At 41.4% G+C, this 10,568-nt stretch overlaps 1 non-coding gene across 1 annotated transcript; it reads right to left on the reverse strand.

Moving 5' to 3' along the window:
• Positions 1–7,441: 7,441 nt before the first annotated feature.
• Positions 7,442–7,513, reverse strand: TRNAV-GAC (transfer RNA valine (anticodon GAC)). The gene has a single exon. It is a non-coding gene; the product is annotated as a tRNA-Val (tRNA).
• Positions 7,514–10,568: the final 3,055 nt, after the last annotated feature.

Below are 10,568 nucleotides of genomic sequence, written 5' to 3' on the forward strand. Positions count from 1 at the left end.
AAATGTTCCAGCAGCCTTTGGTGTGACTTCTGACGTGATCCACTAATCCTGTAATGTCGTCAGTTGACCCTCTGACATGGCCTGGTAGACCAACGTATTTCACTGAACCTTCAAAAAGGCCTAATGACCAAACATGTATCTGAGCTGACCCTCAAGTGTGGCATCCCAACCCACCATCACTGCTTGCTGGCTCACTACTATTGCCTACTGACTCTTGATGGTAACTATCTGGCCTACTTTAACTTGTCAATCTAAGGTAATTTCATGACCCATTTATGTGGTCTGCTTACATGAACGTAACAGTTCTTTCAAGACTTGCGTACTAAGACATTAAAGTGGATTAGTAGTCCACAAACCAATCAACATAACCTGTTAGCTCTCTGTCATTTCCTACCTTAGCAAAGCATACTTCCAGTTAGCACAGTCATTCATCACCGTGATATACTGTCATTTACCACAGCCTTGGCATCTCCAGCAAGAGCTATCTACCCTCTAGCATAACCTAATGACTCTAGAAAGCAGTCTGTTGACCCCGCAATACACTACTGACTCTTCATCATGAGATACCTCCTGACCCTCTAGCATAGCTTGTTGACCCTGGAACTTAGCCTGTTGCTTGTCTGGTACTCATCTTCGATGCATCCTTGTACTCACAATAATCTTATGAGTCACTTCAAGAGTTATCTTTACTACAGCCTTATCTTCACTAGACCCTTTCGGTTTAAGTGAATGTTCACATTCACTACAACCACAACACCACTGGCTTTAAACCTAACCCATATCATCACTCCATCCATGTACATGTATTTCTTGAAGAATAATGCGCACAGCAACGATTTCTTAGAAAGTTGAAATGCATAGCCTTACCTATTTAACTCTCTAAATATCTATCTGTTCACCTATCTATCTATCCACCTTTCTGTATCTGAAAGTCAACAATAATAGAATTAATGAAAATGAAGTATAACAACGTCCTCTCAATGGCAATTATCTTACCAGAATCTTCGAGAACCTTCCAGAAAACAATGACATTTGCAGGCAAGGAGGGAATGGCCTCTGGCTGATTATATGTAAAACATTTAGATGAAATCACATCTTTTCTTATCAGGTCCCATGGTGTAAGGGTTAGCACTCTGGACTCTGGATCCAGCAATCCGAGTTCGATCCTCGGTGGGTCCTCATCTTTTCAGTTTTCTTAGAAACTGTTGATAGCCACATTGTTCTATATATTGTATATAAATTTTTTTTTTTTTTTTGCTTTGTCGCTGTCTCCCGCGTTTGCGAGGTAGCGCAAAGAAACAGACGAAAGAAATGGCCCAACCCACCCCCATACACATGTATATACATACGTCCACACACGCAAATATACATACCTACACAGCTTTCCATGGTTTACCCCAGACGCTTCACATGCCCTGATTCAATCCACTGACAGCACGTCAACCCCGGTATACCACATCGATCCAATTCACTCTATTCCTTGCCCTCCTTTCACCCTCCTGCATGTTCAGGCCCCGATCACACAAAATCTTTTTCACTCCATCTTTCCACCTCCAATTTGGTCTCCCACTTCTCCTCGGTCCCTCCACCTCCGACACATATATCCTCTTGGTCAATCTTTCCTCACTCATTCTCTCCATGTGCCCAAACCATTTCAAAACACCCTCTTCTGCTCTCTCAACCACGCTCTTTTTATTTCCACACATCTCTCTTACCCTTACGTTACTATATATATACATATATATATATATATATATATATATATATATATATATATATATATATATATATATATATATATACATATATATGTATATATAAGCATATATATGGAATAATGCGGTTATCATCAGCAGCCAGAGGCCATTCCCTCCTCCTTACCTGCAGAGTTCATGGTTTTCTGGAAGGTTCTAGAAGATTCTGGTAAGACATTTGTCATTGAGAGGACGTTGTTAGGTGAGAGTCAGGCTCACTCTATGGTTGTAGTCACCTGTCCGAGGACGTTGTTATACTTCGTCAATTTTGTAATTGTTGACTTTCAGATAGGCAGTGAAAAAGATTTATATGAATTAATGATGTTCACTGCAGGTGACACATCCTCATTATTGAAATCATAATGGAAATTCTTGTTCTAATTGTTGCATGAAGTTCTTTAGAGTTGTTCCTCCATGATGGCTGTGGGCGTTTAGATTAACAAGCTTGGGTCTGACTTGATGAGAGTTGATCACAAACCAATCTTTGCCTTGCGATGGAGAACTAGAGCAGTGTACTACCGAACAAATATCCAGAGCAGGTGACTTATGGATCATTCATTATCAATCCTTGGAGTAAGCTTTCGATGACTCCTTGTACTCACAACATCATTATGAGTCACTTCAAGAGCAATCTTCACTAAAACTTTATCTTTACTAGACCCTTACGATTCAAGTCCATGGTCACATTAATTTAGAATCTCAACACCACTGGTTTATACCTAACCCATATCATCACTACATCCATGTACATGTATTTCTTGCAGAATAATGCGGACATCAGTGATTTCTAAGAAAGTTGAAATGCGTGAGTGGAATCGGCGTCATCATTAGTTGGAAGGTGTTCAGAAGGTCGGGGGTCCACGGTCATGTGCTCCTTCCTCTTCTGGATCACCTGCTGTTGCCTCGCATGCATGTCCCTGATCGCGGTCATGTTGTCTAACGCGGACGAGCCTCCCGTGGCTGGATCCGTGGCCGTGGCAGTGGCTGCTGCAGGGGACAACAACTCCGAGGCTATCGCCGCCGGGGTCTTGATGACAGACAGTGCCACTAATGTGTTGGTCACGGCCACTATCGACGGGGGCGTTGAGAACGAGCTCACCTGGAAACAGGCGGGCGAGTCTCAAGCCCCGCCGGCGGGGCCCGTAACCGACTCTTGAACGAGTGACATTGTCTCGTGGCCGAGGCTCATGTTACCATTGATCTCGTTTTCTTTTCGATCTTATAAAAACGCATATGAAATGTTCAGTATTTGATTATCTATTCAACTATGTATTTTTACACAGCCTTACCTATCTTTCTATCTGTATGAATATCTATCTGTTTACCTTTCTATCTACCCTATCTATCTATCAACCTTATGAGTCACTTTAAGAGTTATCTTCACTACAACCGTATCTTCACTACACCCTTACGGTTCAAGTCTATGGTCATTATCACTACACCTTCAATACCACTGGCTTATACTTAACCCACATTATCACTACATCCATGTACATGTATTTGTTGCAGAATGATGCAGACGTCAATGATTTCTAAGAAAGTTGAAAGTTGCCTTATCTATCTATCTATGTATCTATCTTCTAGAACTTTCCAGAAAACCAGCCTCTGGCTGGTGATGGTGGTTGAAACATCTAAATGAAATCAGATCTTTTGTTTCCAGTCCCATGGTGTAAGGGTTAGCCTTACCTCTCTTTCTCTCTAAATATCTATCTGTTTACCAGTCAATCTATCTGTCTATCTAATCTATCTATCTATCTACCTATTTATCTTTCTATATCTGAAAGTCAACAATGATAAAATTAATGAAAATGAAGTATAACAACGTCCTCTCAATGGCAATCATCTTACCAGAATCTTCGAGAACCTTCCAGAAAACAATGACATTTGCAGGCAAGGAGGGAGGAATGGCCTCTGGCTGATTATATGTAAAACATTTAGATGAAATCACATCTTTTCTTATCAGGTCCCATGGTGTAAGGGTTAGCACTCTGGACTTTGGATCCAGCAATCCGAGTTCGAATCTCGGTGGGACCTCATCTTTTCAGTTTTCTTAGAAACTGTTGATAGCCACATTGTTCTATATATTGCATATACATACTTATATATGCAAATATAAGTATATATATGCATATATATGGAATAATGCGGTTATCATCAGCAGCCAGAGGCCATTCCCTCCTCCTTACCTGCAGAGTTCATGGTTTTCTGGAAGGTTCTAGAAGATTCTGGTAAGACATTTGTCATTGAGAGGACGTTGTTAGGTGAGAGTCAGGCTCACTCTATGGTTGTAGTCACCTGTCCGAGGACGTTGTTATGCTTCATCAATTTTGTAATTGTTGACTTTCAGATAGGAAGTACTCATCTTCGAAGCTTCCTTTTACTCACAACAACCTTGAGTCACTTTAAGAATCATCTTAACTACAGCCTTATCTTCACTACACCCTGATGGTTCAAGTCAATGGTCACATTCACTATACCTTCAACACCGCTGGCCTTATACCTGACCCACATTATCACTACATCCATGTACATGTATTTGTTGTAGGATATTGTGGATATCATTGATTTCTAAGAAAGATGAAGGTTGCCTTACCTATCTATCCATTTATCTATCTGAATATCTATCTATTTATGTATCTATCAATCTATCTTCATGATAACACAATGTATGATTGTTGTTAAATTTTAATGGGTATGAGCAGGTGAAGTCGTGAAGTCTGTAGCCATACCATAAGTCAAACTGAAAATACATCAAATGTATAACAAGATCAATGCAATACTAGCAGATACAGTGTGGTGGGCGAGATGTGTGGTGTGGGTGTGCTGGAGACGTGTGGTGTGGGGAAGGTGCGTGTCGCAGGTGTACGGTGGGAGAGTGTGTTGTGGGCATGGAAGAAGAGGTGTGTGTGTTGTGGGTGTATTCGGGAGGGTGTGTCGTGAGTGTTGTGGGAAGGGTGTTGTTGTTTGCTAAGTGTGTGTGTGTGTGTGTGTGTGTGTGTGTGTGTGTGTGTGTGTGCAGGTGTTGGGAGAAATGCCTTGTCGGTGTGGTCCAGCCTGACTCTCGTCCCAAGCCTCTCTCTCCTGTCCTGCCTGACTCTCGTCCCAAGCCTCTCTCTCCTGTTCTGCCTGACTCTCATCCCAAGCCTCTCTCTCCTGTCCTGCCTGACTCTCGTCCCAAGCCTCTCTCTCCTGTCCTGCCTGACTCTAATCCTAAGCCTCTCTCTCCTGTCCTGCCTGACTCTCGTCCCAAGCCTCTCTCTCCTGTCCTGCCTGACTCTAATCCTAAGCCTCTCTCTCCTGTCCTGCCTGACTCTCGTCCCAAGCCTCTCTCTCCTGTCCTGCCTGACTCTAATCCTAAGCCTCTCTCTCCTGTCCTGCCTGACTCTCGTCCCAAGCCTCTCTCTCCTGTCCTGCCTGACTCTCATCCCAAGCCTCTCTCTCCTGTCCTGCCTGACTCTCGTCCCAAGCCTCTCTCTCCTGTCCTGCCTGACTCTAATCCTAAGCCTCTCTCTCTACAGTCCACCCTAACTCTTATGACAATTATCTTTCTCCGTCACAGAGTCTTACCCTAACCTTCTATTTCCTTCAGTCTTTTTCACATCTAAAGCCTCTCTCTCGTGTCCAGCCTCTCTCACACAGTCTCCCTTCTCTCTCTCTCTCTCTCTCTCTCTCTCTCTCTCTCTCTCTCTCTCTCTCTCTCTCTCTCTCTCTCTCTCTCTCTCTCTCTCTCTCTCCAGCATGGAATAATTCCGTTATCAGTTATCATAACGCAGTGGTATATCATGCTACCTTGTCAACCACTGATCTCTCCCTTAATCCCTTTATCTTCACTATGCGAGGCTTAATATAATCTTCACTGCAACCTCATCTTCATATGACCTTATCTTGACTAAGCTGGTTTCAAGGAAGGCTTTAGGTTTTACCCGCTCACACAAACAACGTACTTACACGGGGCCCCACGAGTGTAAAACTCCCTCCTAATACAGTGCAAATAGATGATTACACACACCTACACACCACCACCACCACTAACAATACACAGAGAAATAGCCTTTTCGGTCGGCTTTGGATCCGCCCTTGAACGTAGTTTGGAGGATTTGGGGGATCAGGTCAATAAGGTTAAGTTCACTGCAACCTCATATTCACTAACGTGTATCTTCACTACTAGCTTATTTTCACTTAACTATACCTTCACTATACCCTCTTTTTCATTACACCGTTATTTCTACCATACCATCATCATTGCACTCCCTGATGTTCACTAAAAGTAGTTCTCATCTTCACTACATAATCATTTTGAATAAACTTTACTCTTTAATAACCCTCATCTCTACTAAATTCGTATCTTCACTACATTCGTATCTTCACTACAACCTATCTTGACAATATCCTTATCATCACTATACTCTTCTTCACTACACTCTCATCTTAACATCATCCTTCTGTTTACCGAACTTAGTTCAAAGTCTGACTTGAACGTAGCTTTGGAAAGTTTGTGTTCCTCATTGTGTTACCTCCTTATTATCATTGTAAAGGCAATTGCCACCACTCCCCAACTGAACCCTCATCGTCACTACACTCTCACCATTATCATTACTCCTTGATGTTCAATACAAAATTTTAACATATACATTTATCTTCACTACAGAATAATTTTCATTGCACCTTAATCTTCATTACTCCTTGTTTCAGCTACATCCGTATCTTCCATTCATTCTTATATCTTATATTAGTTACATCTTTACAATATCTTTATATCTTCTCTGTTCCGTCTTTTGAAAAATTGAAAATGAGAGTAAAGGATTTCCGGCCTTCTGCTCCCTACCCTTTTAGTCGCCTTGTACGACACGCAGGGAATACGAGGCAAGTATACTTTCTTCCCTATCCCCAGGGATAACAGCATCTGGTGTTCCCAGACGGTCACCCATCCAAGTACTAACCAGACCCAACGTTGCTTAACTTGACTGATCGGACGATATATATATATATATATATATATATATATATATATATATATATATATATATATATATATATATATATATATATATATATATATATATATATAAGACTGAAAACAATGAATTTCCCAAATAACAAAAATGGAAGCGCCGGGGTTTGAACCCGGGTCCTCTCGCATGCCAAGCGAGTGCTCTACCACTGAGCTACGCCCCCAAGAACATTTTTTTGGACTTAGTATTATATGAAGCACTGAGATTACCACGGCAAAATAGTGTTTGACCGACCGTTGCCGACTAGCCGGCAAAATAACCACAGAGTAAATCTCCATGTTGCTGTCGTGTTTTCCTCTCAATTTTCCACGAAGAAATGAGTTTTACTTTTTTATTGTCGTTGCAAGAGACTGGAACTAAGCAATAGACTGGAACTAAGCTGACCTGGTATGAGGTCAGAGCCCTCATTATCATCCCTGCTAACTACCGGAAGCAGATTAAGTCGTTCCACAACCGATGTCCGGCCCATGTTAACTCTGATGTGCCCAGCAGTTGGAGGAGGATCGCCAGAAGCTTCTGGAAGATTTCAAGGACGTCTTGGTGGACCTGACCCTTTCAGATAAGGTCGAAAACCCCAATTTATTGTGAAGATCTTCACTATAACGTTGGACGAACATACTGAATGTTGCACACATGTGATGCGGACAAAATGAAAAAAGAAAAAGACAAAAATTATGTCTGGTGTGGGTCTCGAACCCACGACCTTGAGTGTGTCAGACTCACGCTCTACCACTGAGCTAACCAGACAATAGAAAATTCGTCTGTTTCTTCAATTTGAATTAATGAAAATCTTTGCGAGGCAGCGTTTAGAAAAGAGAGATGTCTTTGACGAAATTTACTTGCTTGGCTCCTTCTGTTCTTTATTATCGAAAGTAAACATACTGAAGGATATATATATATATATATATATATATATATATATATATATATATATATATATATATATATATATATATATATATATACATATATATATATATATATGTGTGTGTGTGTGTGTGTGTGTGTGTGTGTGTATATATATATATTGGAAAGGATCACAATTTTGCGCGTGATCAAGTATATTCCTATGAGTCCACGGGGAAAATAAACACGATAAGTTCCCAAGTGCACTTTCGTGTAAAACTCACATCATCAGGGGAGACACAAGAGAGAAATATAACAGTCAGTTGATATACAACGAAGAGACGTAGCTAGGACGCCATATGGTAAACATGTGATTGTCCAAGACAGACAACAAGCGTATCATAAACTTATTATGTGGACAAGAAGGTGAATTGTTTACACATTTTATCAACATTAAAGTTATCCAATTTGTATAGACCATCACTAATATTAAGATTATAATTCTTTGTGTATTCAGTAATAGAAGATTCAATGATATTTCTCGTGGTACTTGAGTTAGAGTTAATAACTGAGATGGCATTATTAACTCTAATTCCAGTACCACGAGAAATATCATTGAATCTTCTATTATTAAATACACAAAGAATTATAAACCTTGAGGAAGCAACATGGCGGTCAAAAATAAGCTGCAGGAATGAAGTTTATGAATGGAATATCAGTGAGACGATCCAAATGACGAATGAATGAGAGCGTAGTCAACATACAATATAAAAGGACATATTATGAATGGCAGCCAGGCAAGTAACGGCCCAACTGAATGGAAGGATTTAAAAGTTCGCGTTATATGACGAATTTTGATAGATTATCCAAATTTCCATTCCAGTTATGAAACTTAATGGTTGTGTTCAGTTCTAGAGACAAAGTTTAAAGGTTTGTGTTTCAGAGATGAATCACAAAGGATATCGTTAAATTTACTGACATTAAAATTTGTCAATTAAGTGAATGATTTTGTACAATAGCTGTAATTTGGCAGAGTTAAAAGTTCGCATTTTCATTACAATTCTAATTTAAAAGCTTGATATTTAATGATAGTTTGCACAAGCTTAACGTACATTTAATTTTTGTGTTTATATGACGTATCTTAAAGGACTGTGGTAAAATAACGCAGCTGGAAGGTTTACGTTCAAATGATGGTGTTTAAATGTTTATTGATGAATGGTAGATTTAAATTGATAGATTTTAAGTTCGCGTTTTCATGAGCGACTTTAAACCTTGTGGTTGAATGTCACAGTTTAAATGTTGGTATGTACAATGTTGACCAGATGGCGGTAGTGTGTAGACACAGCCATACCAGGTCGTATTTATCATCATTAAAGTCACCTTCCTTACTTACTTATGGCGGCGATGAAATTCACTGGTTCTTGATTGTGCACCAATTAACCTATCAGATAATGGTACAATGTTTGCCTGGTGTTGCATATATCACGTCTGTTGTTGAAACACAAGAATGCCAGGTGACTTTGGGAGTGGATGATAATGTAAAGATCAATATAAATGTGGGAAATCTTGAACCGCCATCACCAGACACAACACATGTTTGGATCTGGCGGGGGGAGGGACTTGCCTGTGACGTCACGATGCCCCGCCTCCAGCCTGGCGCCGCTCTGTGTGTGTGTGTGTGTGTGTGTGTGTGTGTGTGTGTAGCCCCTGGGTTCATGTTGGCCACAGCCACCCACCGGCCGGTGGTCAGGTCAGTGGGCGGTGTGTGTGTGTGTGTGTGTGTGTGTGTGTAGCCCCTGGGTTCATGTTGGCCACAGCCACCCACCGGCCGGTGGTCAGGTCAGTGGGCGGTGTGTGTGTGTGTGTGTGTGTGTGTGTGTAGCCCCTGGGTTCATGTTGGCCACAGCCACCCACCGGCCGGTGGTCAGGTCAGTGGGCGGTGTGTGTGTGTGTGTGTGTGTGTAGCCCCTGGGTTCATGTTGGCCACAGCCACCCACCGGCCGGTGGTCAGGTCAGTGGGCGGTGTGTGTGTGTGTGTGTGTGTGTGTGTGTGTGTGTAGCCCCTGGGTTCATGTTGGCCACAGCCACCCACCGGCCAGCCGGGTGGTAGTTTATAACTAAGACTGGTAGTTTCACATGCCACTTGGAGTGTCCCTCACTACAGAACTTGAGCAGCTCTTATCCTGAGGTGGAGCAGTTGATCTTCTCCACCAGGCTGGTACACTTGGTCTGCACCAGGTGGCTCCCTCCTGGTCATCCTGAGTGGTTGGTTGCTGTGTGGGATTTAATGACCAGTGACTTGTGAAGGTCATTAGACCAGCCATCATTTTATCATCTGATAAAACATGAAGCAACGCCAAATATTACATGATCCACCTAAACTATTGAGAATGATGAAGTCTGATATTGTTACGTTACGTCATCCAGTCTTGCCACTCACATGTTACGGTAATCACGACTACATACATAGTGTTGTTACGACTGATATTACTGTATGTACTGTAGTAACGTACTGTGGTTATGTGGACACCAGACGAGACCATCATTATGATGTGTCACCAACATGTATCTATAATGCTTCTATAACCAGCACGATCAAGAAGGTTATAACAACATTATCCTTTCCTTGTGTCACCAACATGTATCTATAATACTTCTATAACCAGCATGATCAAGAAGGTTATAACAACATTATCCTTGTGTCACCAACATGTATCTATAATACTTCTATAACCAGCATGATCAAGAAGGTTATAACAACATTATCCTTGTGTCACCAACATGTATCTATAATACTTCTATAACCAGCATGATCAAGAAGGTTATAACAACATTATCCTTGTAGTTGTTGGATCAGTGTAGAGCAGAGCAATACCTGGTGAACATTACTTCCTGGTTGGTGGCCGCCATAAATACCACCAGTGTTTATAAGCTCACACATCACCAGGGGTTAAGA

Source organism: Panulirus ornatus, chromosome 12, assembly GCF_036320965.1.
Source record: "Panulirus ornatus isolate Po-2019 chromosome 12, ASM3632096v1, whole genome shotgun sequence".
NCBI lineage: Eukaryota > Metazoa > Arthropoda > Malacostraca > Decapoda > Palinuridae > Panulirus > Panulirus ornatus.